Source organism: Thalassophryne amazonica, chromosome 1, assembly GCF_902500255.1.
Source record: "Thalassophryne amazonica chromosome 1, fThaAma1.1, whole genome shotgun sequence".
Taxonomy (NCBI): Eukaryota; Metazoa; Chordata; class Actinopteri; order Batrachoidiformes; family Batrachoididae; genus Thalassophryne; species Thalassophryne amazonica.
The window spans coordinates 133833964-133848876 of NC_047103.1; the positions used below are offsets into that span (position 1 = coordinate 133833964).

The 14913-nt window shown below is 40.6% G+C and overlaps 1 long non-coding RNA gene across 1 annotated transcript; it reads left to right on the forward strand.

The window, feature by feature from the left end:
* The first annotated feature begins 316 nt into the window (after positions 1-316).
* Positions 317-14383, forward strand: LOC117520426. The gene is made up of 3 exons (XR_004563645.1): positions 317-403; positions 9779-9781; positions 14372-14383. It is a non-coding gene; the product is annotated as an uncharacterized LOC117520426 (long non-coding RNA).
* Positions 14384-14913: the final 530 nt, after the last annotated feature.

A 14913-nucleotide genomic window follows, 5' to 3' on the forward strand; every position in this document is an offset into this window, starting at 1 on the left:
AGCAGCTTCAGAAAAGCTTACTGATGACAAAATTAATTTTAGAAAATTGAACACAACTGAAAACAGATTAAACCTTCAATAAAGACTTTCATATAAGCCAAGACTATGTCAACACTTAAAAAATATAGCATAACTGTAAACAGATTTTCCTCAAAAGTCAGCTGTCCTCCAGTTCCCCACTATATGGTTCACCGTCCTAGTTTGATTTGATCTTATTGTTTTTTTATTGCATGGTTGTTATTTTTACTCATATTTTATGGCTTTTAATTATTATTTGAGTTGTATTTTGTTTACAGTTTTATGTGAATTCTTATGTCTTTTATGATGATTTTTATTGATTCTTCTGTACAGCACTTTGGTCCATTGTGGTTGTTTTAAAGTGCTTAACAAATAAAGTTGGTTGGTTTAACCTTTATAGGGGTAGTTCAGTGTGACAATGGTTTTTTTCTGCCGGTTTTGAGGCTTGAGATGAGTCCCTTTGGCAGCTGGATGGTTTGGTGGTAACATCGCCGTCAAAATGAGGGGGCAGAGGTTCAAATCCCGATCAAACTTACAGCTACACAAGCATATGAAAGCAGCGGCGTCTCAAAGTGTCCCTCAGCAAGACACTGAACCCCAAAACTGCTCATCTTTGGCGTGCAATAACCTCATGTGTGGGGAAAAAGATGTTACTGAAATCAATGCTTGATGCTCCACGATCTAAATTAAGTACAAAATATTTAAAATATGAAATCCACGTGTGTTTGGCAGAAAGCACATAAGAATTATGATTTCACATTATCTTCTCTCTTCCGCTTAACCATGATGTTGCGACTGGAGATTCAACTAGAGGTGGGCGGATCGATCCTAATATCAACAATATCGATACCAATGCTGGTATTGATATTGAATGATCCTTGTGTAAAAAGATCGATACTCAAGCTTTTTTTTCTCTCCCGCAAGCAGTGACTGTAAGAGCAGCGCCGCGCTGTGTCACACAACACGGAGCAGTGTACCCTTGTATTGTGGTTTGTCAGCCCTCTACTTCAGGAGATTTTATTTTAAGTTGTGTTGAGTGATTTTTTTTTTTTTAATAAAAATGTTCATTGTGATAAAGTATTTTGTTGTCACATGCAATGTTTGGCGAAATTGTATCCTAGGTCTTTTGGATCCTTTGGATCTATGAAGCTTAAATATGAAAAAGTATCGGTATCGATATCGGCGATACTGGTCCTGTATTTACTTGGTATCGGATCAATACCAAAATTCCCGGTATCGCCCACCTCTAGATTCAACAGACAAATGTTGTTTGCACACTCTCTCCAATTACAGACACCGAAGCTGGAACATATTTATTGACAGATAGATTATTATTTCTTTACAGGAAATTACTTTGTTACAGTTCTACCTTCAGGAAGAGCAGCATCACAAAACATCCCAATTATAAAAAAAAGATACATAAGAAATGTAAATGAACATCAATGCACGTGAATGTAAAAAATAAGGAAAATGAAGAAAAATAAGAACATGAATGCTTATCGTACAATACTCTTGCTTGCTGAAAGGTCTGATGGCAACTTGTGCGGTGAAATATTATGAATCTAACAGCCAGAGGCTCCTGCTGAAATTCCTCCAGTGTGACACCTTGACGAGGCCCCATTCAGCAGGTTACACACGGCTGTTCACACTTTAATCTGTAAAATAAAGCAACTGTGCACAAGTGGGAGGATACCAACCCTGGAGGAACTGAAAACCTCTGGTTAAAAGGAGGGAGAAAAGGTCACAGGAAAGGCGACAACCACACATTCAAAGGCAACCTGTTTTCATGGAAATGGAATCAATGCTGAGAAATGTTTTTTTTTCTTAATCTTGGGAAAGTTTTCAAAACCACCATATACGAGTATGTCTTCTGTTTGCTGTTAAATACAGGGTAGACCAATAAAATGTTACCACTTTTTTAATTCGTACAATTTCCAAAATAAAGAAATTCAGAGAATCCCTCTTGAGATGTGTGACAAACAAACTTCAATGTGCGTGTTGTAGCTGTAATCCAAAGAAGAGGAGCATGGATTGAACATGTCATCAATTACTGAACTGTGCGGAAAACAAGAGACAAAGTGGGAAACCTTTAGTATCAAAAGTTAATTTGATGCTTCTGTTACAAGTCTAAATAAAATTTTCGAATAAGTTCTCATTTCAAAAACTTTTGTACGATCACAAAGTGGTAACATTTTATTGGCCCACCCTGTATGAGAGAAAAAAAAAACTGGCTCAGCAAAAACAAACACGATGCAAAGAAAAAATATATGAAGAAAGAAAATAAGGAAAAAGAAACAAGAGAAAATTTGATAACCTGATTGATGTTTGTCACAATTTGTGAGTCATTATTTTCCACTGAAAGAAAGCTGAACATATCTCACTGTGTTGAACAATATTAATTTTTACATGGTGTCATCTGTCTATAGAAGTGGGATAAACTTCTATGATCTACATGCTACTATTATAACACCCATCAATGCACTTCTTTTTTTTCCTGAGGGGCTGGGCCACATTATTATTATTTTTTTAAATATGAATGACAATATTACACTACCATTCCATGAATGAGTGGATTGTCTCTCTCTCGCTATATATATATATATATATATATATATATATATATATATATATATATATAGATATATATATATATAAAAACAAGGGAGCAGCCAAAGGGACTTACTTTATATATATATAGTAAAGTAAGTCCCTTCGGCTGCTCCCTTGTTTGCACTCGGGGTCGCCACAGCAAATCCGAGGTGGATCTGCATGTTGAATTGGCACAGGTTTTACGCCGGATGCCCTTCCTGACGCAACTCCACATTACATGGAGAAATGTGGCAGGGGTGGGATTTGAACCCAGAACCTTCTGAACTGAAACCAAGCGCATCATACACAGTGGCTCAGCCACTCCAGGGACTTGAAATGCTTTTTACGGAGCCACTCCTTCGTTGCCTGAGCGGTGTGTTTGGGATCACTGTCATTGTGGAAGACCCAGCCACGTTGCATCTTCAATGCTCTCACTGATGGAAGGAGGTTTTGGCTTAAAATCTCCCGATACATGGCCCTGTTCATTCTTCCTTTAACACAGATCAGTCATCCTGTCCCCTTTGCAGAAAAAACAGCCCCAAAGTGTGATGTTTCCATCCCCATGCTTCACAGTAGATATGGTGTTCTTGGGATGCAACTCAGCATTCGTCTTCCTCCAAAAATGACTAGTTGAGTTTTTACCAAAGTGTTCTGTTTGGTTTCATCTGACCACATGATATTCTCCCAATCCTCTTCTGGATCATTCATATGCTCTCTGGCAAACTTCACATGGGCCTGGACACGTACTGACTTAAGCAGGGGGGCACGCCTGGCACTGCAGGATTTGAGTCCCTCTGTACGTAGTGTGTAGCCTTTGTTACTTTGGTCCCAGCTCTCTGCAGGTTATTCAAGAGGTCCCTCCGTGTAGTTCTGGAATTTTTGCTCACCGTTCTCATGATCATTTTGACCACACAGGATGACATCTTGTGTGGAGCCCCAGATCGAGGGAGATTATCAATGGTCTTGTATGTCTTCCATTTTCTTACAATTGCTCCCACAGTTGATGTGAATAAATCAACTGTGGGAGCTTGACTATTGTAGATTCACTCTTCCCAGCCTGGTGCACATCTGCAATTTTCTTCCTGGTGTCCTTCAACAGCTCTTTGGTCTTGGCCATGGTTGAGTTTGGAGTCTGACTGTTTGAGGCTGTGGACAGGTGTCTTTTATAGAGATAACGAGTTCCAACAGATGCCATTAATACAGGTAACAGGTGGAGGACAGAAGAGCTTCTTGAAGAAGTTACAGGTCTGTGAGAGCCAGAAATCTTGGTTGTTTGTGGGTGACCAAATACTTATTTTTCCACCACAATTTATAAATAAATTCTTTAAAAATCCTACAATGTGATTTTTTTTTTTCCCCTCATTTTGTCTTTCACAGTTGAAGTGTACCTATGTTGAAAATTACAGACCTCTCTCATCTTTCTAAGTAGGAGAACTTGCACAATCAGGGACTGACTAAATACTTTTTTACCCCACTGTGTGTGTGTGTGTATATATATATATATATATATATATATATATATATATATATATATATATATATATATATATATATAAAACTCGCCTAAACCGTCATTGTCACCATAATTTAGGACCGGTGATTATTAACAAAATGCTGCTTGTTGCCTGAACTGTAATATGGGGTTAAGTTTCACACATATCCCTGGGTGTGACAAACCAAACCGCTTTAGATCCGAGCCCTCTGCCTGGCTGAGAACCCTATCCACAGCCTGACACGCCCCTGCTAAATGATGGAGACCACAAGGGCTGTGATTTGTCACTTATGTTTTCACTCCTTCCTCTCCCATCATATGTTAAAAGTTTTTCACCGCACAACTCACCTTTGACAAGATGAGACATATCTTATGATCTTGTTCACGGACCTCACAACAACATATTTGTATCACTGACCAAATAGTTGTAGATGTCTGGAACTGAATATCGGGACATATTTGCATGCTAGCAGCTCTGAAAACATTGGCAATAAATACGGGTACTGAAGGCCAGTCCATACAATGTTTGTCATGTACCTATCCTTTGCTGACTTCACCACAAAAAAGGATTTTGCTCTTAGGTTGCAGAATTTTGGAACATTTGGCTGCTGTAAACAATGATTTCTTTCCACTATTTCCCATCCAACATGGAGGTACTGTGTACCGTCTCAGGGGGTGGTTTGATGATGTCAGTGCACACCCTCTACATCTGGCCCTGCAATAGACTGGTGTCTTGTCCAGGGTGTACTCCCCCCCCACCCCCACCCTATAATTGCTGGGATAGGCAAAGCTGCAGTTACTTGTCTGGTGGCTTAAGCCCCGTTTACACATAGATGGTAAGAGCTCCCGGAAGCGTCCCGGAAGAGTTTTTGGCCGTCTTAAGGATCACACGCTGTTGTTAACGCCGGCACTAGAGGGCGTGGCTTAGTTCCGGCTTTACCGGGAATCGTTGAAAAAATTATTCAACATGTCGAATAATTCCAGGAGCGCTCCCGCAGAATTTGCGTGACGACGGAGACAACGCGAACAACGGCGTTTGATACTTTCTAATCGCCGTTTCATCCTGCCCCTTCCTGTAGTGCCGCAGTTTACACCGCCGTAATTGGCGGCGGGCGTTGTATCCCTAACCAACAGCGTGTAAAACGGCGATAGAGCCCACATCGGTGTCCTCAAAGGTGTTTTAACCGGCGACAGAGGAAGACAAAACGGCGGCGCTAGCGGACAGTACACCGTTCTAAACACCACCTCCTGGTTAACAGTGTTCCAAACGGCCGATAGGCGGCGGTCAGTATAAAAACGCTAGCAGGCCTCTCACTCACGGCCAGCTCCAGATATTTTTGCAGAGAAGCTCCAGTATGCCTCCTAAAAGAAAATTGGCAGCGGCAAGGACTTACCAAGAGGTCTGGTTCAGAAGCAAAGGAGAGGCCTGTGGTGGAGACGAGCAACATGTTGAGGAGGGGAAAAGGAGAGAAAAGAAAAGGCTGAGGATGAGCTCCCTCCCCCTGCAGTGACAGCTGCTTCAGCCTATTATACTCTGGGGGCGGTGCCTATATGCAAAAATTCCTGGAGTAACGCAGGATTTGCCTCGATAAATCCAGCGGTACACAGGGCATTATCGGCGGCAGCAGAACACCGCCGTTCTCCCGCGCATCTTAATCTGCGATTGTAAAGGATAGAACTGGGTATTAACCCCCGTTGCCTGACGTGTGCCGGATGCTACGGTGTCAAAACGCTGCTTTATTCGGCGGATTTAGCGGCGTTTTATCTGTGTATTTGCGGCTAGTACAGCTCAAAACGCCGGCGAAATGCTCTGCCCCTTTCCACTGCGAAAACAACCGGAACTACCGTGAACTTCGGTCTACGTACTACCCGTCGACAAAACCGTCTATGTGTAACCTGGGCTTTAAGGCTGGTTCCAACACAAAGTACACTGCCATAGGAGTCCATGTTAAAATGTCCAGCTTTAGAGCAGAAATAAACATGTTTGCAGACTAATAAAAATTGGTCTCCATAGATAATTCCCCCTCCATGACAACTGTACAGGGGGGTGAATTTTTGTAATGACTTACTTCAAGATGTTTTAATCCACAGGTTTCTGTATAATTAGAGGCGTGGTCTCTTTGAGTGACTGCAACTGAGCCCAGCAACTCCGCCTCTTATTGTGATTCTAGCTCTGTGTCTGCGTGGAGGATGTGTCTGTCAGTTTGGAGTATTTTATTACAAACACCTGAAATAATATGGGGTGTTGTGTGTTGGAATGTCCTAACTATAATTTGATAATCTAAGCTGTCCCTGGTGTAATATTTGTGCTGAGTGAAATTCCTGTGGTATTTAATGTTGCACGCGAACAGCGTTAGGACTTTTAGCAGCTATCGGTAGCCTGATTTGTTAGGTCCTGTTAATGCACAATTACTGAGAAAATAAGTGGCTCATAATGGTTCTCGTCCACACCAAAGCAAATCGTTAGGAGAACTGCCAAGCAGTCCCCCCCCCCCCCCCCCCCCCCAAAAAACCCCAACAATTTAATATCACTGAACCAAGGTTATAACCTCTGGTTTATTAAATCTTAATACCACCCAAAACAGTAATATTAAATCCAGTGTTAGGTGGTGCATTGCCAGGCTTTTTTCATCGCACACTGAGCCACCCACGGTCTATTTCTTCATGCATTAATGAGTTCACTATGGCGTAGCCAGAATCAGCACTCTTGCTATGTGCTTTGTATCAACTGTTCCCTGTCTCTACACAAAACCTATGGGTGACATCACACAGGCTTTATTCAGTTTATATACAGCCTACGAATTGGAGTAAGTGGGTATAGAAAATGAATGAATGTATACACATTCATTCACTTGAAAATCTGTACAAACAAATACTTGAATGTATGCTAACATTTCCATTATTCTGTACATCTGAGTTACTAAATTTTAATTCCAGGCAGAGATGGATAACACTGAAACTGAAATTACATTCTCCTCCATTTAACAACATGCTGTTGCCATGGAAATGTACGTCAGGGACATACGTGAGCAGATGGCTTGAGAAATCAATGACTCTGAGACTAAGGAGGATGGTGTTTGAGCTCACCCTCTACTACACCACTAGATTAGTGGTCTCCAAACTATTCCAGAAAGGGCCGAGAGGGTGCAGGTTTTCTTTGCAGCCACTGACTTCAGCAGATGATTTCACTGATGAACTCATCCCACCTGCTCCAAGTGATGTTAATCAGTGAAATCACCTGCTGAAGTCAGTGGCTGCAAAGAAAACCTGCACCCTCTCGGCCCTTTCTGGAATAGTCTGGAGACCACTGCACTAGATGTATATGTTATTACAAGTCTACGAACCTACACAGACTTCCCATTAACACTCAGACTTGGGTGTTGCTCTGACAAGTCAAAGATTGCCAATCATCCCCCAAACTGGGAGTGCAAAAAATATAATACATATCTCAGGATAGATTCAAGGCTATTTTTTTTTAAAACCACAAATGGATGTAGGTAGAATTATGGATGTTACCTCTGCACTTCAGAGGAGCCTATGGCCAAATAAATAAATACTTTTTACCTATAAAATACCATTAAAGGCAAATGTTAACCAGTGAACCCTGTAGTTTCTTCAGGCTTCAGGCTACTCTTCAAACTGGCAACATTATTAAATCATATATCATGATAAATATCAATATTGATCAATATAGAAAAAAATATTGTAGTATCTCAGATCTTTCAAGTGGGTTAGGCATTTCCAGCAGACTGTTGGTGATAAGGGTCAGTTGACACTTTTTGATGATTGGTGATTGTGTGTAAATGTAATTACAATGGGTTAAAAGTAGAGGACAAATTTTGTTGTATGCAGGGTTCTAGCCATGGTGGGTGGGGCCGGGCGTACCCACCCGGTACTGCAAATTTCCACCCGGCTCTCAGGTTCAAAATGGCTATGCCGCCCAGCACAGAATTTCTGAAAATTAATTGAAATGTTGCTCAAAATGTACCAAATTGATCATATTTTGAGCTTATAGAGTCATAGTTTTGCAATTTTAAACCAATAATTAAAATAATAAGAAATATATGTAATTTTCTTCATATCAAATCGCAAACAGTAGAGATCAGAGTCAGCGCATTCTGTGGCCACAGAGCTGTGAACAGGAGCCGCTGGAAACAACATCTCTGCTCTGAGGTGAAGAAAAACAATAAGCCGCCATGAAAAACCGACATTAATCCAGGGGTCCTTCTGTATCGGTATCTAAAGATACATTAAGAAATTTGGTTTATTTTACAGTTGAAATGCTTCGTGTTTCCAAAAAGTTCAGAGTTTTAAAAAAACAGCAGATGAGAGAGAGAGAGAGAGAGAGAGAGAGAGAGAGGGAGAGGGAGGGAAGGGAAGGAGCTCTAGGGGCACAGCGCCAGTGAAAAAAAAAAAGAAACTTATTCACAAAGTTTTTCATTTAAAACAGCAGGTTTGACAAATCAGTCCAGGTTCACCTCTTGTTCAAACAAGACAATCAGGTGTTATATTGTTTAAAAAGAAAAAGTAATGCAATACCACCCAAAATTTTCAAAAATAAATAAATAAAAAAAAAAAAAAAAAAATACAAAAAACTAAAAACAAAACTGTCAGGATGACAGAAAAAAACTGCCTGCTTCACTGGATTAAAAACTACTGTGTATCATTTTTGAAGAGAGTAAATGCTATGTCCATTAAATATTAATGTGTTTTTAACATTTTCAATGTTATTTAATTTATTAGCTTAGACTTAGACAGAAACATGCAAAAAAGAACTTTGATCTTACAAATATTACAAGATAAATATATATTTTTTGTTTATTATTCTTGCGTTCAATGCATCTAAAACCCCCAAAAATAAGTTAAAATAAGGCTTCCCAAGAATGTTTTAGTGGTATAAAACCATATAGCTTCAGGGGGCCCCCAAAGCTATGAGCCGAGATCACATAATTTACCCAGCACTAGAATCCTGGTTGTATGTATGTGTTTATGTGTATAATAACCATAAAGACTATCTTGTTATATTATTATTAAGGTAAGTGTCCAGATTGGGGTGATAAGCTATCACCTGGTTTGCGTGGCCATGTAGACAATTGGTCCTGCTTGTGATGTGATGGTTCCTGTGACCACTTCTCTTCCACCTTCCAATAATTTGAAACTGAAACATATTTAAGATCTGGTTGTGAAACATGTAGCTGTACTTCTGTTGGGCATGTCTGGTCCTCTTCAGTACATGACGTCTGACCACTTAGAGTAAGTTTAGGGTACTACAAGAAACATGCGTCCCTCAAAAGTCGAGCAAAATTCATTTGATTTTGTTGCCATGGTGTTGAAGGCCAGAGTCAAAGGTTACCAAGGAGTGAGGAAGGGTGATTTTTTTGGGGGGGGAGTACGCCAGCATAAGATACAGCTCTTATATTTTTCCTCCACTTGAACATTAAGGTCTGGTAGGAATTAAGACTTCCTACCACGCAATGTGCAAGAACACTACTGGTGATGGGATAAACCTGTTTTTTTAATATATATATATATATATATATATCTGTGCCTTTTCACTTGCATTGGTGTGGTGTAAATGGTGTAATTATGTTCAGCCATTTTTAAGAGTGCAAATCACTTTTGTCTTGCAGCTGTCATTAATAGAATTGCCTTGCTGGGTCTGAGTATGGATGTCAGTAGGTAGTGATCAGTTAGCAGGGGAACCAGTATCCATACGGGTATGAATTAAACTGTCAGCCAGCAGGTCACTGGGTGGGAGGCAGGATACATCCTGTACAGGCCACCAATCTACTGCAAGAACCATGATGTTATCTTGAGGTATAATTTTTTGAAGTATGGATGGAGTCAGATTTATCCTGATGAACTTGTGTTGTATGAGTCATTGCTTACTGATACCTGTATGTTGGCCTGAGGGGGTGCTGGTTCCTGAAACTGTGCCCTTAAATTCTCAATATGAGCCCCTGGGTAATACTCAATGCACTGAGTCGGATTCATTATTACTTTTAATTCTCCACAGATTCTAACACCTCTGGGTTTTTAAATTATTATTATTTTTTATGGCAGATGGTATGGTGGCTTGGTCTTCGCAGCCATGTCCGTGCACATTAAAGCCAATCAGATGTCAGACTTTAAGAAGACTAGGTCCTGATTAGTACTCGGCTGGGCAACCAATTAGGAACACCAGGAGCTGCCTGCGTTTTTCCATGTTCAACTGGAGTTGTGTCATAAAGGACATAAAACCTATGCCAAATCCTAATGTGGATCTCTGTCAGATCCACTGTGGTGACCCCGAGCAACTGGGGGCAACAAACAAACAAACAAACAAAAAAGCTAGGGGTTGTCTCGTAGACCTGTTCAAAATGTCAAATGTTACAAAATCTTTTGGGCCACATGTTGTTGTTGTTCCACTAATAAAATAAAAGATCTGTGCCAAATTTTATTGTAATTGGACATTGTTTAGGGGTCCCCCACAAAGCAACAATTTACCCCAAACAAGCAATGTAGTAATCCAGTAATTCCAGTAATGTTCTCCTCTGGGTGACCAATCGGCCACCACTTTTTTGTGATTAGAAGCCATCACATGTACCTGTAAAAGAAAGTAATGGCATCAGAGTCTTCTCCTGTTCGGGTGACGTTGCCTTGCCAGTGGAGGGAGAGGAAAATGTGTCACTCTGGGGGACCTCTAAATCTTAGATGATTGAGTTCAAATTTGGTCTGCACCTATAAAACCCCAAGTGGAACAAAAACAACGTGTGGTCTGAAATGTCTCAGAACTTTTATTTTTTCACTATATAACATGAACTGCCCTGTAATCTAGTCATTAAACTGCACAGTAATGCAGTAGAGACTCCATCAGTGCTTCAACTTTAAATCTCAAGGGGTCTGGAAAAATGCATACCTGACAAGTGTGCTGCTTCAGTGTGAGGGTTCCCATGTTCCTTAACTTCTCACTGAAAACTTTCAACACCATTCCCAGTGAACCTCCTTGGCTCTGTGCACTTGTTTTTATCATTTTAATTTCACACCAATCCAACCTGATTTTACTCTGCCATTCCCTGCCAAGCAGGGATGGTGCGTTTTCCTTCACCACATGCAGAGATAGTCTTGTTTTTGTTTGTTTAACTCGACTCCTACTAGTCCGACGGGTGATATTGCCTTCCATGTGTTTGTTTTCAGAATGATGGTGTTTTCTACAAGCGTGTGTGTGTGCGTGTGTGTGTGTGTGTGTGTGCGTGTGTGTGTGTGTGAGAGAGAGAGAGAGAGAGAGAGACTGTGGACAAGATTAATTGGATAGATATATAGATGGGATTAGATTTTGGAGTAGTTTGGATGAAGGTTGTTCATGGACTGGAGAGTGTTTAGTTCGGCGACCTCAAAATTGCATTTCTTTTTGCGGTTGATGTGGTTCCATTGGCCTCATCAGACAATGATCTCACATGAACACTGAGCAGGTCTGAGGTAGAGTGTGAAGTGACTGGGATGAGGATCACCACCTCCAAATCTCAGACCATGGTATTCTGTTGGAAATGGATATATCGTCTCCTCTGGGTCAGGGGAGAGTTATTGCCTCATTTGGAGAAGTTTAAGTATCTTGGGGTCTTGTTCACAAGCTTGGATAAGTTGTAGCATGAGATCAATAGACAGATTGGGGCAGCGTCTGATGTTTTACAGACTCTGTACCAGTCCATCGTGGTTAAGAAAGAGTTAAGCCAGAAGACGAGACTCTCAATTTACCAGTCAGTTTATGCTCTTATCCTCAACTATGGTCCAGAACTTTTGGTAAAGAACAAGTTTGTGGATACAAGTGGCTACAATTAAGTGGCAGAAAATGAGATTTGGGTATCTGGGTTTATGTTCCTGGAAAGGGTGAGAAGCTCAGATATCTGCACTGAAAGGAGGTGAGGATGTCCCCTTTTAATCTCCCTACGGATGTCTTCCAGGCATGTCCATATGGGAGGAGGCCCTGGGAAAGATTCAGGACATGCTGGAGGGATTATATCTCCCAGCTGACTTGGCAATCAGAATTCCCCAGGAAGCGTTAGAGAACTTATTAGAGGATAGGGAAGTATGGGATGACCTGCTTGTTCTACTGTCACTGTGACCTGGAGCTGGATAAGCACCACAAAATGAACGAAGTGAATGAATGAATAAATAGTTAAAGGTCAAAAGTCAAGGAAAACATGGTCCAAAACCACCTTGTTTGTCTGTCTCAGCAATCAAGAAGCCTAGATGGCTCAAACGTAGTGGGAATATTACTTGGAGAGATGTCTAGTGGTGATTAGATTTTGGAGTAGTTTGGCCAACGTTCAGCAGTCCACCCAGATTCAAATTAGTACTGGCCTTGGCTGGGGAAGTAACCTGCGGCAGACTAGTGTCCTGTCCAGGGGGAGTCATAGACTCTCAAACACTTGACACTGCAGAATCTGGAGATAAGCACTAGCACCAGTGGGTCTTAGGCCCTATATAGGACTTACATCTTTTCAAAGGTCAATGAAACCATTGTCCAAAAAAAACACCACATTTTTTTGTATATCTCAACAAGCATTGATCAACAAAATATTTGTAATTGACTGGCATGAATGACTTCATAATTAAGCCACACAGATGTCATATGATGAAGTCAAACATAGTAAAAAAAAAACACCATTACAGACGTGTACATTTATACGATGGTGTGTGGAGTGTAGAGGGTATGCACCATTTGAAGTAGCTGTTCATTTTTCAATATTCACACCAATCTATCATGTACACTCAAAAAACTGATGCACTGGATGAACTCAATTCAATTATGTGCAGGATTTCGATCTAATAAATATATGTAGCCCCAACTCAAATAAAGCACATCCATACAAGGTAATTTAATTTAATTTAGACATCCATGCAAGGTAATGTATTTTAATTTAGTAATTTCATTGGATTGGATTCCATCTTTTTTGACTGTAGGGTATCCTCTAGATGTGCGCCAAACTTTCAGCAGCCAGATCGCGTCTTCAAAACAATGAAATGTGCTCTCATCCACCTCCTCTTCCTATTCATGAAAATAGAATCTCTCCATTATTATGGGCTTTAGGGGAAAATGAGGATTAAGCACAACCTATAATTCCTTATAAGTCTTGCTATTGAGATGTTTTCTGGAGGCTGGCAGCTGGCTGAGCACAACTGTGCCAATAATTCTCAAAGGCATTGCCACCTGTTTTTCATTTGGAATTGAATTCGGGTCTACCCAGTGGTCGAAGCGCCCTGCACACAGAGCGGGTGGCTCTGTGGAATAGGAGTTGGACCATCAGTATATACAGTATCAGTCAAAAGTTTGGATAGACTCCCATTCAATTGAATGGCAATGGGCAAAAATAAACGTTTGCAGCCTGGTACAAAAAAAATAAATGGTTTTGGTCTCTATACATAGTCTCTCCTTTATAACAACTGTATTGGGGGTAATTTTGTTTTCTAATTTCTTATTTTAAGAAGTTCTAAGCTGTAGAGTTAAGCATAATTAGGCATGTGGTCTCTTTGAGTGACCGGTACTGAGCCGAGCACCTCCCATTCTCATGGCGTCAGTAGCTCAGACGCTGCTTGATGTGACTGCTAATTACTGTGTCTGTCATTTTGAGAATATTATTGCAAACTAGCGTGTTGACTACCCATCACTACATGATGGTAAATGCTAATATTGATCATAACTATTAAAGAGAGAAACAGAACTAATATGATTATGTTAAAGCCTCTTTATATACAATATTTTTGTTACATAGTCTTTCACATAAAGGATGTCAGCAGCTCTTTATGTGCCGTTTCTTGGATAAAACTTTTCTTTCCTCAAATTGGATGCCCATTCTCTTTTATCCTGCAGGAGCTCTTCTTTTCTTTCAGGAGTTTTTGAATGATATGACTTCATGATATGACTTTCATTCTTTCCCTTTGCTTTGCCAATTCATTAGCTGATAACATTTTCCATTTTTTAGCTCTCCGCAAACTTTCCTTAGATTTTCCTGTTAATGTCCATTTCCTTGTCATTTTGAAAGTCTGAAATGAAGTATTTTTTTTTCTTTTAACACATACACTCAACAAAAATATAAATGCAACACTTTTGGTTTTGCTCCCATTTTGTATGAGATGAACTCAAAGATCTAAAACTTTTTCCACATACACAATATCACCATTTCCCTTAAATATTGTTCATAAACCAGTCTAAATCTGTGATAGTGAGCACTTCTCCTTTGCTGAGATAATCCATCCCACCTCACAGGTGTGCCATATCAAGATGCTGATTAGACACCATGATTAGTGCACAGGTGTGCCTTAGACTGCCCACAATAAAAGGCCGCTCTGAAAGGTGCAGTTTTGTTTTATTGGGGGGGATACCAGTCAGTATCTGGTGTGACCACCATTTGCTTCATGCAGTGCAACACATCTCCTTCTCATAGAGTTGATAAGGTTGTCAATTGTGGCCTGTGGAATGTTGGTCCACTCCTCTTCAATGGCTGTGCGAAGTTGCTGGATTTTGGCAGGAACTGGTACACGCTGTCATATACGCCGGTCCAGAGCATCCCAAACATGCTCAATGGGTGACATGTCCGGTGAGTATGCCGGCCATGCAAGAAATGGGACATTTTCAGCTTCCAAGAATTGTGTACAGATCCTTGCAACATGGGGCCGTGCATTATCCTGCTGCAACATGAGGTGATGTTCTTGGATGGCACAACAATGGGCCTCAGGATCTCGTCATGGTATCTCTGTGCATTCAAAATGCCATCAATAAAATGCACCTGTGTTCTTCGTCCATAACAGACGCCTGCCCATACCATAATCCCACC